The 25,031-nt window shown below is 43.2% G+C and overlaps 1 long non-coding RNA gene across 1 annotated transcript in view; it reads right to left on the reverse strand.

Moving 5' to 3' along the window:
• LOC144592109 (uncharacterized) overlaps positions 1–25,031 on the reverse strand; it is a 235,876-nt gene that overhangs the window by 193,641 nt on the left and 17,204 nt on the right. The window contains exon 2 of the long non-coding RNA XR_013547070.1: positions 16,216–16,260. This is a non-coding gene — a long non-coding RNA (uncharacterized LOC144592109). The remainder of the gene's footprint in view (positions 1–16,215; positions 16,261–25,031) is intronic.

Genomic DNA, 25,031 nt, shown 5'->3' on the forward strand with positions numbered 1-25,031 from the left:
ACTGAAGTCTTCAATATCTGTTTTATGCTAAGTCCTTTTCTTTCCTAAAATAGTTGGCTGTTTACTGCACCTTCACACTGCAATATGGCCACTGTGCTTCCCAAAGTAAGAGTACAACAATATGCAACATGCAGGTGGTTTTAATACAAATCTAATCTAAACACATTTTGAAGTCCATTATTGCCTTTCAAAAGGTACATAAAATCTGTCACTTAGATTTTTTTCCAAACATTTCTCTCCACTGATATGTGGCTCACTGGCCTATAGTTTCCAGCTTGCACCTGCTTAAGCACAGCACAGCAGGAATAAGCTCTTCTGCAGATATCAACACATATGACCCGACTAATATTTACAACTTCATCATCATAATTAATCTTTTTTACATTAATGGTTTATTTGTGTTTTATCAACTTGTACTTGTACTTTGAAAACTTTTGCTGGGAATGTTCTTAACAATGCAGCTGCCCAAGTGCCAGATCTTCTCCAGAACTGTGTTGGAAATATTGTGAGCATATGTTATTCATTATGTTTCTGATAAAGTAACCAGTTTCATAGAAATCATTAACAGGTTCAAATAAAAACTGAATGGTAGAAATGTTTAGCAGCTGGCAGTATCTCTCTTCAAAGATGCTGTTTGACCTGCAAAGTATTTCTAGCATCCCCTGTACTCCAGTTTACCAGCATCTGTTTTATTTTTCAATTTGATAAATTGAATTTAATATAGTCTGAATGCATAAATTTGACTAATTGGCAAAGTCTTCATCAATGGGGGTATCGTTTACAACTGAAATATTAAATATTGAAATGTTTAAACGTCTTTCCTCTCGGGTGAATGTAAAATATGCCTGATATAACTTCATACCTAATCAATATTTATACCTCCATTGACATATCATGTTGTTATTGTGGAGCTTCCTTTGTGGAAATTGGTTGCCGTGTTTCCTACATTAATCATATAAGTAACAATACTACATAAACACATACTGTAATTGGCCGTTTATTCACAAAGTGCTGGAGTAACTCAGCAGGTCAGGCAGCATCTCAGGAGAGAAGGAATGGGTGACGTTTCGGGTCGAGACCCTTCTTCAGACTGTAATTGGCTGTAAAGCTTTAGGAATCACCTAAGCCACGTAATGCTTAAACATTTTTCTTTCTTTTTCTCTTTCCATTTCTTTTTCTGTTTTTCTTTCTTGATTTTGAAATTCCAGTACACTTCCCATAGCTATTTTAACACTAAGTATAAACTACATTTACTTCAATGATGGAGACTTAACAGTAAGGCGAACAATCTCAGGGTGTGGATTGACTCGGAAGACTTTGATATTATACGCAAAACAGAAACATGGCTGAGGGAAGAGCAAGGCTGGCAGCTCAATGTTCCAGCATACAGATGCAATAGATGTGATAGAGATGCAGGTAAGAGAGGTGGGAAATTTACCTTTTTGATCCGGGAGGACATAACTACTGTGCTCAGAGAGGATATTCTTCGGGGCTCGTCCAGTGAGGCTATGTAGATAGAACTTGGAAACAGGAAGAGTATGATTGCTTTGAAAGGACTGTATTATATTTCCCCTCCTCCTCCAACTCCTCAAATAGTCAGTGGGAATTAGAGGAAGACAGAGTGTGGGATTAGCTCAGTAGATCTCAGGAGTACATGGATGGGCAACATTTTGGGTCAGGACACTGCTTCCGACTGATTGTGGGGGTAGGGCAGGCAAAAGAAAGCTGAAAGAGGGGAGAGGCAAGACAAAACCTACTAGGTAATAGGTCAACACAGATGAGGAGGGTTATTTGTTAAGCAGATTGTTGGACAAAGGCCAGATATCAAAAATCGGAAGGTGACAAAGGGATTGAAGAGTTGCAAATTTTGTAGAGTTTTGGCACTTAGGTGTAAAAATAATAGCGCAGTATTAGGGGGAGATTTCAATTTCCTTTATATGAACAGGGTCTCTCACAGTGTAAAGGGTTTAGATGGGATGGAATTTGTTAAATGTGTCCAAAAAAAATCATTAACCAATATATAGAGGGTACTACTGAGCATACACAACACTGGACCTCCTTTCAAGCAATAAGGCAGGGCAATGACTGAAGGATCAGTGGAAGAACACTTTGGGACCTGTGACCATGATTCTATTAGTTTTAAAGTAGTTAAGAAGAAGGATAAGACTGGCGTACACGTAAAGGTCCTAAATTGTGGCAATGTTGCTTTTGGAGGCATTAGACTGGAGCATGCAAAGATCAATTGGAAGAGTCTGTGTGCAGGTAAGGGGATGACAGGCAAGTGGAAGGTTTCCAAATGTGAGATAACAAATATACTAGGGGGCTTATTTCTGATGTTCCTGTTAAGGTGAAGAGCAAGGCAAGCAGGTTTAGGGAACCCTGGCTGACGAGAGATGCTGAGGCTCTGATCAGGAAAAGGAAGGAGGCAGTCAATCTTAGACGATCGGGATCAAGATAATTCCCCCGTGAGAATAATAAGGTCGTACAGGTAGTAACAAGGGCATGCCCTACACAGTGAATGGTAGGCCTCTGGGGAATGGTAGAGCAGCGGGATCTAGGAGTGCATGTGTATGGTTCCTTGAAGGTCGAGTCGCAGGTAGATAAGATGGTCAAAAAGGCTTTTGGCACATTGGCCTTCATCAGTCAGAGTATTGAGGATAGAAGTTGGGAAGTCATGTTGCAGTTGTATAAAATGTTGGTGGACTGCATTTAGAATATTGTGTTCAGTTTTGGGCACCATGTTATTGGAAAGATATTGTCAAGCTTGAAAGGGTTCAAAGACGATTTCCGAGGATGTTGCCAGGACTAGAGGGTGTGAGCTATAGGGAGTGGTTGAGCAGGCTGGGGCTCTATTCCTTGGAGCGCAGGAGGGTGAGGGGTGATCTTATGGAGGTGTGCAAAATCATGAGATGAATAGATCGGGTAGATGCACAGAGTCTCGCCCAGAGTAGGGGAATTGAGGACCAGAGGACAGTGATTCAAGGTGAAGAGATAAAGATTTAATAGGAATCCGAGGGGTAACTTTTTCACACAAAGGGTGGTGGGTGTATGGAACAAGCTGCCAGATGATATAGTTGAGGCTGGGACTATCCCAATGTTTAAGAAACAATTAGACAGGTACATGGATAGGACAGGTTTGGAGGGATATGGACCAAGCGCAGGCAGGTGGAACTTGTGTAACTGGGACATGCTGGCCGGTGTGGGCAAGTTGGGCTGAATGGCCTGTTTCCACACGGTATCACTCTATGACTATGATTCTATGACAAGGAGGCCATCGGGAGGGCAGAAAGAGTAGATGAACTGGATCTGCCAGGCAAGACGATTCGACATGTATATTAACAGTAAAAAGGTTGCCAGGGAAACAATACGTTCCCTTAAAGTTTAGATCTGCTGTATTTGTGTAGAGGCATCAGAGATGGGGGAAGACATTAAATAAATATTTCTTATTCATTTTTACTGAGGAGAAGATCATGAAAGCTAAGAAATGGAAGCATATGGTTTGTGATTTCTTAGATCATATGAATTACCAGAGAGGAGATATTGACAGTCTTAAACCGTATTAAGGTGGATAAATCCACAAAGACTGATCATGTGCATCCTCATATGCTGTGGGAAGCTCGGGAGGAAATTGTGGAGATCCTTCGTGGAGATCATCTTTAGCCACAGGTGAAGTTCCAGAAGATTGGAGGGTGGCTAATGTTGTACCATTATTTAAGAAGGGCAGCTAAAACAAGTTGGGGATGAGCCTGATATCTGTGGCGGGATAACTGTTGGAGGGGTTTCTTAAGGACATAACGTACCAGCATTTGGATAGGCACGGACTGATTAGGGATAGCTACCATGGCCTTGGCCATGGGAAATCATGTCTCACGAATCTTGTAGACTTTTTTGAAAAGGTTGCCAAGATGATTATCGGGGGCAGAGCAGATGATGTTGTCTGTATGGCCTCTAGTAAGGCCTTTGGTAAGTTATAAGGAGAGGCTGGATAGGTTGGACATTTTTCTTTAGAGCTTAGGAGGCTGATGGGGTAACCTTATTCATATACAAAATCACGAGGGACGTATATAAAGTGAACATTCACAATTTTTGTTCCTAGAATAGAGATTTCTAAAACTAGAGCACATAGGCTTAAGGGAGAGAGATTTAAGAGGGATCTCGGGAGCATTATTCTTCCTCAGAGTGCAGTCCATGTATGGAAATAGATGCCAGAGGAAGCAATAGAAGCAGATACAATTATGACTTTAAATAGATATATGGATAGGTCATAATAGGAACAGAATTAGGCCATTTGGCCCGTCAAGTCTACTCCGCCATTCAATCATGGCTGATCTATCTCTCCTTCCTAACCCCATTACATACATAAATACATAGGCAATAGGTGCAGCAGTAGGCCATTCAGCCCTTCAAGCCAGAACCACCATTCAATGTGATCATGGCTAATCATCCACAATCAGTACCCTATTCCTGCCTTCTCTCTATATCCTTTGATTCCTCTAGCTCTAGGAGTTCTATCTAACTGTTTTGAATGCATCCAGTGAATCAGCCTCCACTGCCTTCTGAGGCAGAGAATTCCAAAAATTCACAACCCTCTGGGTGAAAGTTTTTTCTCATCTCAGTTCTAAATGGCCTACCCTTTATTCTTAAACTGTGGCCCCTGGTTCTGGACTCCCTCAACATCGGGAACATGTTTCCTGCATCTAGCGTGTCCAATCGCTTAATAATTTTATATGTTTCTGTAAGATCCCCTCTCATCCTTCTAAATTCCAGTGAATACAAGCCCAGTTGCTCCATTCTTTCATCATATGACAGTCTCTCCATCCCGGGAATTAACCTCGTGAACCTACGCTGCACTCCCTCAATAGCAAGAATGCCTATTAGGAGACCAAAATTGCACACAATGCTCCAAGTGTGGTCTCACCAGGGTCCTGTACAACTGCAGAAGGACCTCTTTGCTCCTCTCCTCAACTCCTCTCGTTATGAAGGCCAACATGCCATTAGCTTTCCTCACTGCATGCTTACTTTCAGTGACTGATGTACAAGGACACCCAGGTCTCGTTGTACTTCCCCTTTTCCTAGCCGGACACCATTCAGACAATAATCTGCCTTCCTGGTCTTGCCATCAAAGTGGATAACCTCACATTTATCCATATTATACTGCATCTGCCATGCATCTGCCCACTCACCCAACCTGTCCAAATCACCCTGCATCCTCATAGCATTCTCCTGCCTTTTCCCCATAACCCATGACACCCTCTGGATTGGAAGGGTTTAGAGGAACCTTGGCCAAATATGGGCAAATGGGACCAGCCCAGAATGCTAACTTGGTCATCATGGACAAGAAACAAAGCTAGACAAAGTGCGGGAGTAACTCAAGGGTCAGGCAGCATCTCTCGAGAAAAAGGATATGTGATGGTCAGGTTGGGACCCCTCCTCAGGCTGAAAGTAGGGGATGAGATGGCGGTTTAAGGGCTAGAGGCGAGAAAAGACCAGGACCAATCAGGGCCAGCAACAAATGACCTCAGGCAAGATGGTGCCCTGGTATGCCCTTTGTTGGCTAGGGAAGGTGTGATCTCAAGAGGGATACAATGTGGTGAACTGTGGAACTGGTTAAATGACTAGGGTTGAGGAAGGAGGCAAGGAGGGCAGTGTTAACAGCTAACTTTTTGTGATTCATGCACCTAGATTCCTCTGAACATACTAACTTGCATGCACAATGACCTGCATATCTCTGATGAACTGTCCTCGACCCCAGCACATAGATGCAATCACAAACATAGCTCACCATCACCCTTATTTCCTCATAAGAGTGAGGAGATTGTCATCTTAAGAGAGTTATTATTGTGTTCCTCCTTTTTGGCTCCCAAATTTTCTGTAATTTTATTGAGATGCTTTTAGTATTTCCTGCCATGAAAGAAGATAAAAAATATTCCTTCAAACTTTTGACCACTTTCCAATTTTCTATTTAGTTTAGTTTAATGTAGAGATCGAGCATGAAAATGGGGTCTTCGGCGCAGTGCGTCCACGCGAATCAAATACGTTTTCTTGATTCATGATTCAATTCATGAATTACCTGTTCACGTTAGTTCTATGTCATCCGACCCTGCCATCCACTCCCAACATACTCAAGGCAATTTACAAAGGCCAATTAACCTACAAACCCAGACGTCTTTGGCATGTGAGAGGAAACCGGAGCACCCGAAGGAAACACCAGAGACTGCTCCCGAAGTCAGAATTGAACCCAGATATCTGGCACTGTGATGCAGCATCTCTATCACGGTGCCGCCACATTGTTAATCATCTGGTATTATCCTAAGGTAATAGCAATCTTCCTTTTTATGTACTTGAAGGTCTTACTGTCTGCTAGATTTCTTGCCAGCCTGTTCTTATAATCTATTTTCTCCCTATTTATTATTCATTCAAAACGATTATCTTTGAGTCATTTGAAATGTGCTGGTTTGAAATCTTTAGGATAACTTTAAGTGATAGGTGCTTATATAAGCGGAGGCTTCTAGTACTGGATAGGTAGACACATGCCTTCGTGTTATTAAAACAAAGGATAGGTCTTTACTTAAAATAGGTGACAAGCTTAACTGCGTATCTGAGGAATTAATCAATTAACAACAAAAACACTGACATGGAGAGTGCATTGTTGGTGGACCGGATAGACACTGGGGAGATACATTCCTTCCTACTAAGGAATTTCAGAAGACTTAGAAATTGAGGTCCTATGTGGTGAAGATGGTCACATTTACAGTTCTGTGTAACTTGAAGAAGCGAAACACACCTTAATGTGTTTGATCCTGCCAAGATGTTGGCAAGGAGTCATGCCAAAATGAATAAAAATCCTTGCTTAGTGAAACAGAGTGTCCATGACCTGCCATTTGCAGGAACAGACTGCACCTGGTTAATATTGCAGAGTTCCCCAGCTGCTGCCTGGAAATAGGTTATGGGAGGCAGGGGGAAGAAGAGGAGAAAGGATCACAGGAAAAGGCAGCAGGGAGGATTGCTGGGGATGAGAATGTATGGAGGTGGGGTGTTAAGCAAAAGGTAGGAACAGATCAGAATAGGGAACCGGGACAACAAAAATTGGGAAAGGAACACAGAGAAATGGGATTGTGAGGATTGTGGAGAAAGGGGTAATATCACAAGAGGAAGTTTGATTGAGATGTGTAGGAGTTAAAGAGATTCACTGAAAAGTGGAATGGAAATCATCATGGGGAAAGAGGGATAGAAAGGGAGAAAGAGGATTGCAGGTGGAGGTGTGATTGTATTGGCTAGAAAGGGAGTAGATAAGATAATACAGAAAGGAGAGTGAGAATTGCAGTGAAGAAGGGAAGAGTATTGTGGATACAAGGGGATAGGGAGGAACATGGAAGAATGGACAAAGAGAAGGAAACAGGAGAAGGGATAGAGATGATTACAAGAAAAAGGGAATGAGAAAGGAACATGGGAAGGACATGGAAATGTTTACAGGGAGAAGATAGATCAAGAGCATCAAGGGTCAGAGGGCAGAGAAGATTGTGGATAAAACAGGATAAATAATCTACAGGAGCAGGGATTAGGAGATCAAGGAGATAAATAGGATAGGGAGGATCACTTGGAAAGTAAGATTTAAAAAAATCACTTTAAAGGCAGATAGAGAGGGCTGAAGGCAAAGGAAAGAAGAGAGGATCGTAGAGGAAGGGAGGTAGAGAATTCCACAGGGGAAAGAAGATAAGGTGAAATAAAGCTGAAGGGGAATGGAGGAAAGTGGATAGAAAAGATTGCAAGAGAAAATGTTTTGAAGATGATCACAGGAAAAAGAGTGGAAGAGAGGTCTTGGGGAACATTGCAGGAGGAAGACAGATGATGTGTTTTGCGGTACAAGGATTCAGAAGAACACAAAGAAATGAAACAAAGGATCAGAGAGACTGGGAGAATTGCAGGTTATGGGGAAGTCTTGCAGCAGTAGGGGGATAGAGAGGATCACAGGAAAGTGGCATCACAGATAGATAGGGTGGTCAAGAAGGCTTTCGGCGCATTGGCCAGCAGTCAAAGTATTGAGTATAGAAATCGGGAGATCGACACACAATTCTGGAGTAACTCAACGTGTCAAGCAGCATCTCTGGACAGAAGGAATGGGTGATGTTTCGGGTCGAGACCCCTCTTCGGAAGAAGGATCTTGACTCGAAACATCACCCATTTCTTCTCTCCAGAGATGCTGCCTGCCCTGCTGAGCTACTCCAGCATTTTGTGTCTATCTTTGGTGTAAACCAGCATCTGAATTCTTTCCTACACATAGAAATTGGGAGGTCATGTTTCAGTTATATAAGATGCTGGTCAGGCCACATTTAAAGTATTATGTTCAGGTTTAGTCACCATGTTACGGGAAAGATGTTGTCAAGCTGGAAAGGGCACAGAGAAGAATTACGAGAATGTTGTCAGGACTCGAGGGCTTGAACTATAGGGTGAGCTTGAGCAGGCTAGGACTTTATTTCTTGGAGTTTATGAGGATGAGGGGCAATCTTTTAGAGGTTTACAAGATAATGAGAGGAATAGATCGGATAAATGAACAGAGCCATCTGCCCAGGGCCGTAGATCTAGCCAAGACCGTAGACAGAGATTTAAACTAAATAGTGAGGGGGAAACGACTAATTGGAAGTGTGAGGATCGGATATGGGAGCTGAATATTCAGGGTTAAACGTTCCATCGGAAAGACAGACAGGTGGGCAGAGGGGGTAGGGCAGCTCTGATGGTAAGGAATAAAATTCAGTCCTTCGCGAGGGGTGACATAGGATCAGAGGATGTAGAATCATTGTGTGTAGAGCTGAGAAATTGTACGGATAAAAAGACCCTTGTGGGAGTTATTTATAGGCCTACAAACAGTGGCCAGGATATAGGGTACAAGTTATATCAGGAGATACAATCAGCATGTAGGAAAGGCAATGCTACGGTGTTTATGGGAGGTTTCAATAGGCAGGTAGACTGGGAAAATCAGGTTGGTACTGGACCCAAAAAATGGGAATTTGTAGAGTAGCTCCGAGATAATTTCTTAGAGCAGCGTGTAGTGGAGCCGACCAGGGAAAAGGCAATTCTGGATTTAGTATTGTGTAATGAATCGTGTTTGATAAGGGAACTCAAGGTAAAGGAACCACTCAGAGGTAGCGACCACAATATGTTAAGATTTAACCTGAAATTTGAGAGTGAGAAGGTGAAATTGGATGTGTTGGTATTACAGCTGAGCAAAGGGAACTACAGAGGCTTGAGGGAGGGGCTGGCCAAAGTTGACTGGAAAGGGACCCACGCAGGAATGCCAGTGGAACAACAACGGCAAGAATTTCTGGGAATAATCTGGAAGATGCAGGATCTTTTCATTCCAAAGAGGAAGAAAGATTCTAGGGGGAGAAAGAGGCAACCATGGCTGACAAGGGATGTCAAAGACAGTATAAAACTAAAAGAGAAGGAATGTAACATTGCAAAGGTTAGTGGGAAGTCAGAGGATCGAGCAGCTTTTAAAGAACAACAGAAGGTAACTAAAAAGGCAGAACGGGGAGAAAAGATGAAATCAGAAGGTAAGCTAGCAAATACTATAAGAGGATAGCAAGAGTTTCTTCAGTTATATAAAGAATAAGAAAGAGGCAAGAGAGGATGTTGGACCACTGGAAAATGAAGCAGGAGAAGTGATAATGGGAATGAAGAAATGGCAGAGGTGAATAACGTTTTTACATCCATCTTCACAGTGGAAGACACCAGCAAATTGCCTGAAGTTCAAGAGAGTCAGGGGGTGGAAGTTAGTGGAGTGGCTATTACTACGGAGAAGGTGCTTGGGAAGCTGAAAGGGCTGAAGGTGGATAAGTCATCTGGACCAGATGGCCTGCACCCTAGGGTTCTGAAAGACGTGGCTCTAGAGATTGTGGAAGCATTAACAGTGATATTGCAAGAGTCACTAGAGTCAGGAGTGGTTCCAGACGATTGAAAAATTGCCAATATTAAGCCGCTGTACAAGAAGGGAACTAGTCTGACTTCAGTGGTTGGTAAGATTTTAGAGTCCATTGTAAAGGATGAGGGTACAGAGTACTTAGACGTTCATGATAAAATAGGCCGAAATCAGCACAGTTTTGTGAAGGGGAGATCTTGACTGACGAATCTGCTGGAATTCTTTGAAGAAGTAAATAGGACAGACAAAGGAGAGTCAGTGGACATTGTTTACCTACATTTTCAGAAAGATTTTGATGCCACATGTGAGATTGCTAAGGAAGATGAGAGCCCATGGTATTAAAGCGCAGATACCAGCATGGATAGCAGGTTAGGTGGGTGGCAGAAGGCAAAGAGTGGCAATAAAGGGGGCTTTTTCTGGTTGGCTGCCAGTCACTAGCGGAGTTCCGCATGGGTCAGTGCTGGGGCCGCTACTCTTCACATTATATATTAATGATTTGGATGAGGGAATTTAAGGCTTTGTGGCTAAGGTTGTGGATGATATGAAAATAGGTGGAAGGGCAGGTAGTGCAGAGAAAGCAGGGACTCTGCAGAAGGACTTGGACAGGTTGGGAGAGTGGGCAGAGAAGTGGCAGATGGAATATAGTGTAGCAAAGTGCGTAACCATTCATTTTGGGAGTAGGAATAAAGGCGTAGACTATTTTCTAAATGGAGAAAGAATCTAGAAATGGGAGGTGTGAAGGGACTTGGGTGTGCTGGTGCAGGATTCCCAAAAAGTTCATTTGCAAGTCGAATAAGGCGCTGGTCAGGCTGCATTGGAAGAATTGTGAGCAATTTTGGGCACGATATCTGTGGAAGGGTGTGCTGGCCCTGGAGAGGGTCCTAAGGAGGTTTATAAGAATGATCCTGGGAATGAGTGGGTGAACATATGATGAGCGTTTGATGGTACTGGGCCTGTACCACCTAGTGTTTAGAAGAATGATGGGGGACCTCATTGAAATGTACAGAATAGTGAAAGGCTTGGATAGAGTGGTTGTGGAGAATATGTTTCTACTGGTGGGAGAGTCTAGGACTAGAGGTCATAGCCCAGAATGAAAGTACGTTCCTTTAGGAAGGAGATGAGAGTAATTTCTTTAGTCAGAGGGTGGTGAATCTGTGGAATTCTTTGCGACAGAAGGCTGTGGAGGCCAAGTCAATGGATATTTTAAAGGCAGAGATAGATTCTTCATGTACGAATGTCAGGTTATGGGAAGAAGCCAGGAGAATGGGGTTAGGAGGGATAGATCAGCCGTGATTGAATGATGGAGTAGGCTTGTTGGGCCAAATGGCCTAATTCTGCTCCTATTACGTATGACCAGAGTAGGGGAATCGAGAACAAGAGGACATAGGTATAAGGTGAGGGGGGAATTATTTAATAGGAACCTGAGGAGTAACTTCTTTACACAAAGCTTGGTGGGTATATTGAACGAGCTGCTGGAGGAGGTAGTTGAGGCAGGTACTATCATAACATTTAAAATACACCTGAACAGGTACATGGATAGGATAGGCTTTGAGGTTTATGGGCCTAGTGCAGGCAGGTCAGACTACTGTAGATGGGGCATGTTGGTCGGCATAAGCAAGTTGGGCTGAGAGCCTGTTTCCACACTGTATGACTCTGATGAAAGGAGAATAGAGAATGATTAGGAGAGCAGAGAGGATTATTTGTATTTCATGTTACTATTTCAGATTTTCAGCACTGTAGTAATTAGATTTTCAATCAGGGTAGAGAGGATATTGAGGCCATCAGGTACATGCCAGCTCCTAGTACAACAAACCCAAGTCCTTTTCCCCTGTTGCCCCGTAATTTATTCTCTCCCATATGGCTATCAACACATGAGAACATTCAATAGAATTTAGCTATTTTCATTTCTGAAGCGACCAGTAATAAGCTGAACCCGAGGCATTTGATCTGTATATACTTTGTGCACCTGCAATTGTGTACAGAAAATGGTCCCCAAATCCAGAGAAACCATATTGCAGCATTACCAACCTGGTCTCCAGATAAAATGTGATTTTATTTATAACTACCTAATTCAGCTTTCCAAGCTATTTATTATCATTTTTTTGCACTTGATATAAGTAGCAGCTCCACTGTAAATCAACACCCCTGTTGCTGCTGATGTGACAGCTGAGACAAAATGAGACAAGGAAAACCAAGAGAAACATGATAGTAATGAAGCTGACTTGCAAAAATGGCTACCACAGCATTGTAATTTGTAATTGGTGTCATTTTATTGAACAAATCAAAATGTAAATATGAAGAGCTGGATTTTGATTTTGAGTTGGAAGTATCATTGAATCATCGACATAAAACAATATCTGGTTGCAATGCAGGAAGGAAAGGAGAGCAGTGTACAGCAAAAATGTGGCCTGCCTAATTCTACTTCCATTAATTTAGGTGCAAAATGAGCTTCATATTGATTATGCTTTTCTCCTTCAATATTTTTTCACCATTGTTCTTTCCAGTCAAATATTAACCATGGAAGTGAAAATTTGTCACCCGTTGTGTCATAACATCATAACATTGCTCAATAAAATAAGATATCAAATTATTCTGTTGTTAACATATTGCAAGGGAAATGTCCAATTTCCTCCTGGTGCAACTAACTGATCAATTAATTTGATTTATTAAATTTCTCAAGAATTTGAAATGCCAATGTCTTCAGGACTTGAAATTCTTATTCAAAAAAATATTATTTTGCTGTAAAGTGATAAAATGCAAATTCCTTCTCTCGGGGCCTGGCACAAAATTTTGTGCGAGAAAGGTGGCAATTATTATGATGAAAAGTTGGAAAAAGCACTCATGAGCAAAACCCATACGGATCTTAAGGACCAAGAATCCCAAAATGAACAATATTCATTTGTAAGGGGAATGTTAACTTGGTTTACCAATTAATAACATTCTTTCCAAATGAGTTATTTTGCATATTGCCTATCATTTTCAGGTTATTCTGCATTTTACCTGGCTGAGAGGCAATGTCTTCCTAACTCTGAAAGAGATCAGTAAGCTATTGAGGGTTGCAGAGAAACAGAGATCGCAGAGAAGAAAGAATAGCAGACTGTTTCTTGTAAACTATAGCCAGCTTCTGCTCCCATACTTTTGTTTTTAATCAACTAAATCTATTTTCTTAGAAGATCAAAACTAATTTATTTATGGGGAAGATGAGACATAGTTGGACCAGTAGCAATTCTTCCCATGCATTTTGCCCAAAGAGAAAATAAGCACAATGTTAATTATGGTAATAGTAGCTGTAAGATACATTAATGATACTGCCCTCTGAAAGTTCATAACGTGCACTTTCAGGTTGATGAAACTATAATGAATTCCATTCAAGGCATTCAGTAGGATAATTCAGTGAATACTGAGGATGTAAAGGGCATCATGTTATCATAAGGGTATGAATGTAAACCTCAGAGGGCAATTTAATGGACTGAAAAATAAATAGTTGGATGTGCTGGACATAATGTATTCTTGGAAGCGTTGATTGGGTCCTCACATTTTAATAAAGTTGGTTAAGAGTCATTTAACTTTTGGGGCATGGTATGTCAAGGCTATAAAATATTGGAATCGGGGTAGTAGTCATCCTACCTTCTTCAGACCCAGTCTGAAGAAGGGTCTCGACCCGAAATGTCACCTATTCCTTCTCTCCTGAGATACTGCCTGTCCTGCTGAGTTAATCCAGCATTTTGTGTCTATCTTCAGTTTAAACCAGCATCTGCAGTTCCTTCCTACAGAGAGTAATTTTATAATCTCTTTCCACTTTATCACAATGGCTGTCCTAAGTTCTGGAAGCAATCAGTTTCAAGCAGGCTTTCCTTCTAGTTCCTGACTTATTCTCACATTAGCATCTGTGAAGCCTCAAATTCTTTCCCTGTACATGCAGGACGGAAACTTTCTAAACAGAAATCATCTACAGCAAAATGATAAAGTACTTCATAGGAATTATCATCAAATGAAGCTTTTCACTGAGCCACATAAGGGGATAGCTTGTGTATTGATAAGCACATAAAGTTTCATCTTTGAAGTTGATCGACAAGATTTAAGAAACATCTTAAAGGAATATGTAGAGATGCAATGTAATTTCAGGAGGTATCCCAAAGCTTAGGTCTAGAGCTGCTGCCGGAACATCCACCAATGGTTGATCAATGAAAATCAGGTGTATTCACTAATCCAGAAATGGGGGGGGGGGTGCAAAGATTGGTTACAAGATTGTAGATTATGTTAATAGGGAGAGGTGATGGAGCAAAGCCAATGACGGACTTGAAAATAGTATGAGGAATTTTACAAACCAAAATGCAGCTGCGCTGGAAGCCAATGGAAGCGCATGAATACGGAGGTGATGAGTGAATGGGACTGCACAAGTTTGGATGTGAACAAAGGTGAAAATAAATTAAATTTCTTGCATTAGTCCTACCAGTAAACATAGCCAATTTTACCCATTGTAATGAATGCTTCGTTCACTTTATCAATAGGACAATGCACCGACACGAACCAGCTTACTTTCACTCTGGAGATGGGAAACGGGTTTTGCATAAGTTTAAGTTAGTCAATGGAAAAACCAGCTCGGCAAAAAAATTGAATAGTCTGGCCTGGAAGTTAGAATGGATGAGAGTTTAATCTGCAGAGGAACTGAGGTAAGGCAACAAGTAGCATCACAGGAGTAAAACTAGGAAGTCTTGGTAATAAAGAGAATATTGGATTGATTCAACAAAAGGTTTCCTTTTATTCCTTTATTTCCCTTTCCTTGCACATGGTTTCAACAGTTTGAGAATACCCTACACGTGTTCAAAAACCTGATTAAGTGAACGATCCTCAGCCAGATATCCATATATCTTCAATTACACTGCCAATCATATTGCTCATCATCTTGCCTTGCAAAAAAGGATATACTAACATCAATTTTGTCACAACTCAGTGTCTCTGTCACAACCTAGCTGTTATTTTGAAGTTGGAAAAGGATAATGTCATCCTCTCTTTTCATACCTTGTGAAACATATATTATTTTCCACAGCTGATAATATCCCAACAAAAATCCCCTAGGATTGTAATTTCAACCATGAAGAAGGTAAATGCATCATGTTGTGCAAGACAAAAAAAATTAATGCTTCAGCGTCTGGACAGAAGGAGTCAGCCTGGACAGTATAGTCATTGCAACGAGCCTTAATACCCTGAGACTAAATGGAGGAAAATTCTGCCTTGAAGCTATTCCTGATTTCAAATAGTTATTGACAATTATTCAGTTGTGTATTTTAGATAAGGTCAGGATTGTGCTCAGCTGCCATGTTTCCCACAGTTCGATGGATTGTTGAAGCTCACTGCTCAGGTTAACACATACACAACAAGTATTTGGCTGAAGGCATCCATTGGTGGCCAATCTGCAAACAACAACAGGTAACTGCATTCCTCCAATTTCTCTGGGTTCTAAACTGATCAATTAATCCCAATGTTGTTAACATATACACCTGTTTTTTACCATTGCAAACGTCAAAGTTATTATCCCATCACTCAGGATGCTAAAGAAAAATATCAGTAAAGCAAGCTAAATGTCTCAAATTAAACTGTAAATATAATCATATGTAAAATTGAAATCCATCGATATTTCCACAAAATTGGGCCGTTTCATCCCTGCAAAATATTGCCTGTTTCACACAGAGGGTTGTGGGTATTTGGAATGAGCTGCCAGAGAAGGTAGTTGAGCCAGATATTATAACAGCCATTAAAAGACATTTGGACGGGTACATAGGTAGGAAAGGTTTAGAAGGATATGAACAAAACACGAGCAGGTGGGACAAGTGTAGATTGGACACCTTGGTTGGCATAGGCAAGTTAGGCCAAAGGGCCTGGTTCCATGCTGCATGACTCTGTAATTTCACCAACAGTAATGTTAATTAATAGAGATGACAAACCAAAGCCCAATTGTTGCACTTCCTTTCTTCTGTCTTTCATTGTACATTCACACTGAAACTAGCATAACAACTCATTATTCCTTTAAGAAAGGAAGAGAACATGTCACTCTCAATCAATTTAAGCTTTCCTGATGAATGATGGCAGCAGAATCAGCAGGAGGATCTTAACTTTGAAGCTTTGGTTGTAGCTCCCATGTCTTTAACACAAATAACCTACCAATCCAAACAGTTGTTATAAAGCTGGTTCTTCTTTAAGGATTGTTTAATGTGAATACCTGCTCTCTCAGCTGTAGCAGTGTTTATAGAAAGTTTCAGAGAGACAATCTGTGAAGAAACCAAGTAAAGATGACATACCTTCTTTTGAGCTCTTTCTCTTTTGTTGGTTTTTATCTTCACAATCTGCAAATTAGTTTTGTTAGATGTTAGGAATTCACAGAGGATATATATCTAGCAAGCACCTATCTCACCCACTCCTATGAAAAATCATAATTTGAATGACTTCTGTTAAATATCTTGTCTTTTTTTCTTAGATTATAACTGGACCACACTCTTACAAAAAAGATGAACAATAAATTTAATTACCTAAAATTCATAATCCAAAAGCTCACACATTCAAAGGGCAGGTTTAGGAATATACTGTTTCAAGCAATAGTTTTACTTTTCACCTACTCTTGCTACTCTTGCAAAAGAGTGTGCCATTTAAGATTATTCCGATGTAAACTAGCTTTACTCTTTCCCCAAAGCCTTATCCCTTTTTCTGCATTAACAATGTATTTTTTAAAAAATGCAATGTTCCTAACTTCAGATATTTAATTTGGTAATGCATTCAATGCCACATCAATTTAAATGTAAATAATTTTTCCTAAATTCCTTTATCATTTTCTGAGGGATTTTAATTTAATGGCTAATCACAATTCTCTGACAAACAGGTTTCCTCTGTTCTCTCCATGAAAACGTATAACTGTAATAATTTATGTTAAAATCTTTTTGGCTTTCTTTTCTGCATGCGGAATACCATAGTTTTATACATAATTATTTACAACTTATTCCACTTCTTGAGCAACAGGTTGTTACATCCAAACAGTAAGAGTTGCGATAGATTTAATGTCCTTTCTACTCAAAATTGAATACATTTTTCTAAGTATTGCCTGTCAAGAACTCTGCCTTCCCCCAATTTTATCATCGTAATTGGGCGGCACAGTAGTAGAGTTGCTGCCTTACAGTGCTAGCAGCGCCAGAGACCCGGGTTCAATCATGACTACAGACTGAAGAAGGGTCTCGACCCGAAACGTCACCCATTCCTTCACTCCCGAGATGCTGCCTGACCTGCTGAGTTACTCCAGCATTTTGTGAATAAATACCTTCGATTTGTACCAGCATCTGCAGTTATTTTCTTATACTGACTACAGAAGCTGTCTGTATGGAGTTTGTACGTTCTCCCCGTGACGGCGTGGGTTTTCTCCGAGATCTTCAGTTTCCTCCCACACTACAAAGACGTACAGGTTTGTAGGCTAATTGGCTTGGGTTTGTATACTTGGTACAAGTGTAAATTGTACCTTGAGTATGTAGGATAGTGTTGATGCGATCACTGGTTGGAGCGGACTCGGTGGGTACAAGGGCCTGTAGCACTAAACTAAACTAATGATCACCATATTTAATTATTGCAACAACTGGGGTGGGTCCTGCTTTCAGACACTAAGGCCCCAAATTCTTTCATTTATTCCCTCAAAATGTTGGTCCTTTGAGACCCCATGAAAAACGGATCTCCATGACCAAAACTTTGAACAGCTGTGCTAATATTTCTCCAGAAAGCTCAGCACCATTTGAGATTTATCTCATTCCTTCATATGATCTTACATCCCTACCAAGGGATAGAATTGTCTAATTCCCAGGAATTGGATAAATCTCAATTTTTGTTTTAAAGTGTGTCTGTAATAATAACAACTATGAAACTGTTGCAGGCACTGTCTTTTACAATCTCTCGCATAAACTCAATAATTCTAACTCAACATTTATGGTTCCACATAAAATCTTAAGTTCCCTTTATTTATGTTTTTTTACATTTGCAGTGTTCTTTGTTTATCCACTTTTATCAGTATCTTCATAAAATGTACAGCATCAATCCATGTTTCTTTTCCCAATATGTATTAATAGGTGGTGTTTGTTATTAAGTTAGTAATGCAGTGTTACTAGCCACAGAAATATCAAGAGATTTGGTCAAAGGCTGGGTATACAGTGGCTGTATATTGGGCGATCATAAGCTGGAAAGGACCTATAATAATGGAAATCTCTTTTTTTTAAAGCTTGTCCTGCTTTCAGACACTAAGGCCCCAAAAACAATAAAAATAAGAGTACTCAGCTGTTGTGAAGACGTATCTGGTTTGAATTTTCTTTGAAGATCTTTGTCCAGTTTTGCCTTTATGCCCACCATTGAGGTTGACTTAACTACATCCTCAATTCAGGGATAATTAGGGATGGACAATAGTTTATGGCATTGTCAGTAAAGTAAACATTTCATCGTAATAAATTTAAAAACCTCGCTCCAAAAGATGACTAGAAGCATCCCTCATTCGCATGGAACCAAATTAAGGCTATTATTGAGTGACATAACCATCCTGCAAAACTCATTTTGCGATTCAGCATTTTACACTGACCAACCACAAAGGAGGTTTAATAATATGTGTAGGAAAGAACTGCAGATGCTAGTTTAAATCGAAGATAGACACAAAATGCTGGAGTTACTCAGCGGGACAGGCAGCATCTCTGGAGAGAAGGTATCTTCCATTAGGCTTGAGGCTCCCACTAGGGTCTCCTCGATATCCCGCAGCTCCGCTCTTGCAGTGTTGCTCCCCCTCCCCCCATTCGCAACAAGGACAGAGTCCCGCTTGTCCTCACCTTCCACCCCATCAGCCATCGCATACAGCATATAGACCTCCAACACTTTTGCCACTTCCAACGGGATCCCACGACTGGCCACATCTTCCCATCTCCACCCCTTTCTTCTTTCTGCAGAGACCGTTCCCTCCGCAACTCTCTGGTCAACTCGTCCCTTCCCACCCAAAACACCCCCTCCCCAACTGCTTTCCCCTGCAACTGCAGGAGATGCAACACCTGTCCCTTTATCTCCCCCCTCGACTCCATCCAAGGACCCCGACAGTCTTTTCAGGTCAGGCAGAGGTTCACTTGCACCCCCTACAACTTAATCTACTGTATCCACTGTTCTAGGTGTCAACTTCTGTACATCGCCGATACCAAGCGCAGGCTTGGCGATCTTTCGCTGAACACCTCTGCTCAGTCTGCCTTAACTTATCTGATCTCCCGGTTGCTCAGCACTTTAATTCCCCGTCCCATTCTCAATCTGACCTTTCTGTCCCGGGCCTCCTCCATTGTCAGAGTGAGGCCCAGCAGAAATTGGAGGAACAGCACCTCATATTTCGCTTGGGTAGCTTATAACCCAGCAATATGAATATTGACTTCTCCAACTTCAATTGGCCCTTGCTTTCCCCCTCTCTCCATCCCCTCCCACTTCCCAGTTAACCCACCAGTCTTACTGTCTCAGAAGACATTCTATCTGTTCCGCCCACTGCCCTGACCTGAAGAAGGGTCTCGACCCAAAACGTCACCTATTCCTCTCCAGAGATGCTGCCTGTCCCGCTGAATTACTCCAGCATTTTGTGTCTATCTAGCTTTAATAATATACCAGACGGGGGTGGACCCGTTGGGTCCAAACCTCTCCCGCGGGCCCGGCAACCCTCCGTCCAAACCTCTCCTGTGCGCCCGGCAACTTTACCCAACTGACAACCCGTGGACCCATTGCCGGCCGGGGAGTCTTCCCCGGGGTCGGTGGCTGGCGAGGGGGGAGAGGAAAGGGGAGAGGGAGCCACTCACTCTGGCCCCCATGAGTCCAGAGCAACCCGTGGACCCGTTGGGTGCAAACCTCTCCAGCAGCAGCAGCTCGACAGCGATGGCCATTGCTTTGAGCGGGAAGAAGCCCCGGCGGACAACCAGCGCGCTTTGAGCGCAAGCGCGAATCCGGCGGCCATCTTACGTATTAGATCAATGGGCTCCAACTGCACAGGCGCGGACTCGTTGGGTTCCCATTATGATGTTGAACACGGGGCTATTACTGCGCAGGCATGGCTGACGGGCAGGGCAAATGGAAAAGGAATTTATTAGTTTAAAAAGTGAATAACTTTTAAAATATAACAACCATTTGAACCGCAGGCCAATGGTGAGTAAGGTGGGCCTAAAACTGTCGCACTATCGTGTACCATTTTGGCTGCATTTCGGGTATGCACAAAGAAACAAACTGACAAGATGAGAGTTTTAGTAATATACTAGACCAAGTGGACCCATTGAGCCCAAACCTCTCCTGCATTGGTGCAGCACCCTCTCCTCTCCCCTCCCATCTCCCCTCCCTTCCTCTCCCCTCCCTCCAACCCTCCTCCCCCTTCCCCACTCCATCCCCCTCAACCCCCCTTATCCTCTTGCCTCCCTCCTCCTTATCTCCCGAGATGCTGCCTCCCCATTCCTTCTCTCCCGAGATGCTGCCTGACCTGCTGAGTTACTCCAGCATTTTGTGAATAAATGCCTCCCTCCTCCCCCCTCTCTCTACCCCTCCCTCCCTTCCTAGGAGATAGATTTAAACTTTAAAATGTGAATAACTTTAAAAATATGACACCGATTTCAATGAAACTTCTTTCATTAGCACCAAAGGGACGACGGTGAGTAAGGTGGGCATAAAACTGTTGTGCTATCGTGTACCGTTTTGGCTGTATTTCAGGTACGCACAAAGAAACAAACAAACAAGATGAGAGTTTGAGTAATACATACTAGACCAAGTGGACCCGTTGAGCCCAAACCTCTCCTGCATTGGTGCAGCAACCTCTCCTCCCCCCTCCCCCCCCTCCCCCCCCTCCCCCCCCTCCCCCCCCTCCTCCCCTCCCTCCCTCCCTCTCCCCACCCCCCGCCGTATCTCCCTAGGAGATAGATTTAAACTTTAAAATGTGAATAAGTTAAACAATATGATACCGATTTCAATGAAACTTCTTTCATTAGCACCAAAGGGACGATGGTGAGTACGGTGGGCCTAAAATTGTCGCACTATCGTGTACCATTTTGGCTGCATTTCGGGTATGCACAAAGAAACAAACTGACAAGATGAGAGTTTTAGTAATATACTAGACCAAGTGGACCCATTGAGCCCAAACCTCTCCTGCATTGGTGCAGCACCCTCTCCTCTCCCCTCCCCTCTCCCCTCCCTTCCTCTCCCCTCCCTCCAACCCTCCTCCCCCTTCCCCACTCCATCCCCCTCAACCCCCCTTATCCTCTTGCCTCCCTCCTCCTTATCTCCCGAGATGCTGCCTCCCCATTCCTTCTCTCCCGAGATGCTGCCTGACCTGCTGAGTTACTCCAGCATTTTGTGAATAAATGCCTCCCTCCTCCCCCCTCTCTCTACCCCCTCCCTCCCTTCCTAGGAGATAGATTTAAACTTTAAAATGTGAATAACTTTAAAAATATGACACCGATTTCAATTAAACTTCTTTCATTAGCACCAAAAGGACGACGGTGAGTAAGGTGGGCCTAAAACTGTTGTGCTATCGTGTACCGTTTTGGCTGTATTTCAGGTACGCACAAAGAAACAAACAAACAAGATGAGAGTTTGAGTAATACATACTAGACCAAGTGGACCCGTTGAGCCCAAACCTCTCCTGCATTGGTGCAGCAACCTCTCCTCCCCCCTCCCCCCCCCTCCTCCCCTCCCTCCCCCCTCCTCCCCTCCCTCCCTCCCCCCCTCTCCCCACCCCCCGCCGTATCTCCCTAGGAGATAGATTTAAACTTTAAAATGTGAATAAGTTAAAAAATATGATACCGATTTCAATGAAACTTCTTTCATTGGACCAAAGGGACGATGGTGAGTACGGTGGGCCTAAAATTGTCATGCTATCATGTACCGTTTTGGCTGTAGTTCAGGAAAAAACAAACGAGAGTTTTACTATATAGATATATATATACTAGACCAAGTGGACCTGTTGGGTCGAAATCTCCCCTGCGGGCCTCTCCTGGGCAGGCGAGGGGAGACAGGGAAGGGGAGAGGGAGCCACTCACCTTGGCTCCGTGCCACCAGCGCTGCAGCCAGAGCGAACCGTGGACACAAAGCCTCTCCTGCATTGGTCTCTTACCCCCCCCACCCCCACCCACTCCCTCCACCTTCCCCTCCCCTCCTCTCCCCCCCACACTCACTCCCCCACCCTTCCCCTCCCCCCCCACCCTTCCCCCCCACCACCCTTCCCCCCTCCCCCACCCCCACTCCCATCCCACCCTTCCCCTCCCCCCACCCCCACTCCCCCTCCCCCCACTCCCCCTCCCCCCACCCCCCACCCCCACCCCCACTTTCCGCCAACTCCCCCTCACCCCACACACCCCCTCCCCCCTCCATCCCCTACTCCCCTTCCTCCCCCAATCCCTCCCTTCCCCCACCCCCTCCCCTCCCTCCTTCCTCCCTCCCCTCCCCACTCCCCCCTGCCCGGCCCTCCCCCCCGCCCTCCCCCCATCCCTCCCCTCCCCCCCCATTCACCCACCCCATCCCGTTCGGAGCCGTTGGATTCTGCACACTTATTGTAAGTGGAAGTGCATTGAAAACCCGCGATCACGTGTCCGGAAGCGAGCGGCCGCTCGCTACGGGTCCCTGCCGTTTGCAAACTATCGCAAGTCGAACCATTGTAACCCACCTCCCCCCATTTGGGCGACACGTAAGTATTAGTGAAAGGGACCCAACTGCGCTGGGGCGGATATGTAAAACTGCATCATTGGCCGTTACTCGGGCGGGGCCCATTGTGACTTCATACGCGGATGACGGCCAAAGGCAGAGAAAAGTGCTTTTTTTTTACTTTAAAAAGTGATTTTGAAAGACCAGGACAATGGTTAGTAAAGAGGGCCTAAAATTGTTGCACTATCGTGTACTGTTTTGGCTGTGTCCAGGCACAAATATATTAATATACACACAGAGAGTTTTAGTAATACACCGATCAGCCAATACATTATGACCACTGACAGGCGAAGTGAATAATATTGATTATCTTGTTACAATGGTACCTGTCAAGGGGTGGGCTATATTAGGCAGCAAGTGAACACTCAATTCTTGAAGTTGATGTGTTGGATGCAGGAGAAATGGGCAGGAGTAAAGACCTGAGTGATTTTGACAAGGGCCAAATTGTTATGGCCAGACGACTGGGTCAGAGCATCTCTGAAACGGCAAGGCTTGTGGGGTGCTCCCGGTCAGCAGTGGTGAGTACCTACCGACAGTGGTCCGAGGAGGGACAAACCACAAACCGGCTACAGGGTGTTGGGCGCCCAAGGCTCATTGATGAGGGAGGGCAACAAAAGCTATCCTGTCTGGTCCGAACCAACAGAAAGTCTACTGTGGCACAAGTCACAGAAAATTTTAACGGTGGTCACGGGCCGAATGTGTCACAATACACAGTTCATCGCACCCTGCTGCGTACGGGGCTGCACATGGAGGACCAACAGCCTATTAGGCAGGTGGTCATAATGTTTTGGCTCATCAGGTCAAATTGTTTTGGCTGATCGGTGTATATAGATATAGATAGATAAGTTAGGTTCTTAAACAAATGAATCTTATAAAGAGTGAGATAAAATTTAAGCTCTTTTCTCATCTCTATTGTCTAAACTAAACGGAAACTGAAAACTTTGTTCTATGCCATTTGGTAGACTTTGAGCAGTCAAATTAACCTCCAGTTATGTTTCAGTAAATATACTAGTGAAGTGGGCAGGAGAAAATTAATGTAAATGCAAACACCATGGACAGGAGTGAGTTGTTTTGACTTCACATTCAGTCGGCATCTAGTTGCTGCATTCCTTCCTCTCCAACATTCATATATTGTCTCCATATTCTTTATACCGTTATTAACCAAATTAACTACCTCTCTACTTGAGTCCTGGGATGGCAGGACTTTCATATGAAGAAAGACTGGATAGACTCGGCTTGTACTCGCTGGAATTTAGAAGATTGAGGGGGGATCTTATAGAAACTTACAAAATTCTTAAGGGGTTGGACAGGTTAGATGCAGGAAGATTGTTCCCGATGTTGGGGAAGTCCAGAACAAGGGGTCACAGTTTAAGGATAAAGGGGAAGTCTTTTAGGACCGAGATGAGAACGTTTTTTTTCACACAGAGTGGTGAATCTGTGGAATTCTCTGCCACAGAAGGTAGTTGAGGCCAGTTCATTGGCTATATTTAAGAGGGAGTTAGATGTGGCCCTTGTGGCTAAAGGGATCAGGGGGTATGGAGAGAAGGCAGGTACGGGATACTGAGTTGGATGATCAGCCATGATCACATTGAATGGCGGTGCAGGCTCGAAGGGCCGAATGGCCTACTACTGCACCTATTTTCTATGTTTCTATGTTTCTATCCCAGTTACCCTTCTTTTCACACCAAGATGAAATGTTATGTTGGGGATATGATGACAGTTTCCTGCACTATTGTAATTTCAGAAACTCTCAGAAGGATAGGGTAACGTCCCATTGATCCCAATGGAACATGCAATCCATGTAAGACAAAAATGTTGGAGTAACAGAGGATCAAGCAGCATGTCTGGAGAACATAGATAGGTGCGTTTTGAGTTGAGACTCTTCTTCAGTCTGAAGAAGGGTTCTGACCTGAAACGTCACCTATCCATATTCTCCAGCGATCCATTGTGTTACTCCAGCATTTTGTCTCTTTCCGTGGTAAACCAGCATCTGCAGCACCTTGTTTCTACATGTTAACAATCAAACCTGACACCAAAGGTTGTCCAAAGCCAGGTTTTGAGGTTTGAATGTGTGCACCATCTTGAAAATATTGGCAGGCCACATGAAGAGGAATATTCAAGTAATTTTAATCTCCTCAGATATACTCAGTGAGCAATGAGCCCTCTAAGTATGGCAGATGTGGCAGAGGAGTGGAACATGTGGCATTCGGATGTCTGCACCCTCTGCCACCTCCTGCATCAGCCCCTCAATGAGTCATAATGAACTATGTTCCCAGACCTATTAAATACACTGAACCCAATGGCTTTGACTGATATTTCAGCTGTGTTTATCACCCAGAAGCCACTTAATAACATCCTTAAACTGATGAAATTGTGCATTTACCTGTAGATAACAATGCTA

The sequence above is a fragment of the Rhinoraja longicauda genome, chromosome 3 (genome assembly GCF_053455715.1).
Source record: "Rhinoraja longicauda isolate Sanriku21f chromosome 3, sRhiLon1.1, whole genome shotgun sequence".
Taxonomy (NCBI): Eukaryota; Metazoa; Chordata; class Chondrichthyes; order Rajiformes; family Arhynchobatidae; genus Rhinoraja; species Rhinoraja longicauda.